The 2,003-nt window shown below is 31.8% G+C and overlaps 1 non-coding gene across 1 annotated transcript; it reads right to left on the minus strand.

The window, feature by feature from the left end:
* Positions 1–267: 267 nt before the first annotated feature.
* On the minus strand, positions 268–341 carry TRNAV-CAC. The gene has a single exon. It is a non-coding gene; the product is annotated as a tRNA-Val (tRNA).
* Positions 342–2,003: the final 1,662 nt, after the last annotated feature.

Consider the following 2,003-nt stretch of genomic DNA (forward strand, 5'->3'; position numbering starts at 1 on the left):
TACATCCAGAATTTCATAACTAAAAATCCAAAATGAATGAACTAAAAAATGAATAACATAATGTTATTGCTGGGAATCGAAACTGATTTTTTTTTAAGTAAGACGCGCGTTTTGATGCAAAACGACATGCACGGCATAATTTGCCAGGCCTTAGTTATATGGCTACATGATCAACACTAAATTGATTCGATCACGGGCTTCCCAGCTGTTGGTTAAAAATGCATTTGTAAAGTAATCCGAGATAAAATAAACCATTGTGTGTTCATTTGTCTGAGCCCGGGTTCGAACCGGGGACCTCTAGTGTGTGAGACTAGCGTGATAACCAACTACACCACCCAGACTCGTTATGCGCTTTTCCACTGTTTATGTTTTTGTTTATTTGTATTTTGGGCTCTGCTCTTTGTATGGAATGCCGCCGCTTTAATTATCAATGTTGTTTTATGTGTCTCTAATTACATCAATTATCATGTTCACTGACCAGGATAGGGTTCCGTAATCCAGACCTTTGATCGGAAGATGAATATAACACCGTCTCATAATACTATATTTTCCCTCAGTTATATTTTTCCCACTTAATTTTCTTAGTCTAAGGTTTTTAATGAGACAATCAGTATAACACATGATTATACATACATCATGTACTCTTTTCCTTGTCTAAGTTTTTTTTTTCCACATAATTTTTCTAACAAGGTTTTTAACAAAGCATGATTATGGAATTATAATTTCCAGCGGGGTATAATGATGTCTAATGGATGGTCATTATCTTAGCATTAGTGGTTAGTTAATTCCTATTATTTAGGAATACATATACATTATACGTTCAGAGTTCATTTGAATGAAATGAATGAAAGATTTCCCTTTGTGTTTTTCTCTCTATTCCACGTTCCTATTTGTCTATCCTTTGTTCTATTATCACGTACTGTGCAATTAAAGTTCTAACTAATAGAAACGAGACTATTTTCGAGAAACCATTGTGAAGAAGAAGGATTTCAATCTTCAACATGATTCAGTTAATTAATTATGCTAATTGAAATTTTTGAATAATTTCTTAAAATTTTCACAACTTAACTAATTTAAAAAGTATGTATATATGAGAAGATTCAACCTAAGTGAGAATAGAGTAAAAATTGTCAAGATAATTTAAAAAGATAGTAAAATATGTTTAATTTAATAATTCACGTAGGCACCACTATGGTGAGGTAACTTGTTGAAGAAATGATCATCCTGCTAATTGGTATAATTGAACTAATTTGGCTAGTTGAGAAATCTAATTGCATTTTTTTTTTAAAAATTCATTGATGTGAATTGTGATTGTCATTTTGTGTTCAGTTTAATGTACAATTTAAACGTTTTTTATTAATTAAATGTGCAATGACTAATTTGAACATATCCATTTGTATCATACTCATGACGCATTTGAGAGTATATACTCTAGTGAGAATGGACGCTCAAGAAAGAAATAGGAATTAATTTGAGCCGTCTCTATGGAAAAGATTAACGAATCAAATGTACTCCGTAATAACTAGTAAATACTAATATGGGCAATGGCTGGGTGATTTATCAATGGAAGAAAAACAACAGCAAAAGAAAAGAAGCCAAGGCCTTGTGGTCGAGTAGTCTTAGGTTCGAATTTTAGTGTGGGGGATTAATTCTTTATACTTTAGTAGATTGCGAATGTTAGGAATATAGCGGAATAATGCGGAAGCGAAGAATCGAAAATTGAGAATTATAGAAGTTAAATAATAAGAAAATAATATAAATGACAAAGAAATTAGGAATAAAAGAATATATATATATATATATATATATTAAGTCAACGTGGGGACAAAGAAAGAGAAAGAATTTTCTATTTATGTAATAATGAGCAATGTACAAAGAAAACACTACTGCCTATTTATACACTCAAAAGAAGAGAAAAAAATGGGATGCAAAGGGATGTGAGCTAAACACGGAAGAACTGTGTAGTAACGTGAAGCCTTGCATGAGACGCGGACAATTGCGAT

This window comes from Ipomoea nil, unplaced genomic scaffold (genome assembly GCF_001879475.1).
Source record: "Ipomoea nil cultivar Tokyo-kokei standard unplaced genomic scaffold, Asagao_1.1 scaffold3069, whole genome shotgun sequence".
Classification (NCBI taxonomy): domain Eukaryota; kingdom Viridiplantae; phylum Streptophyta; class Magnoliopsida; order Solanales; family Convolvulaceae; genus Ipomoea; species Ipomoea nil.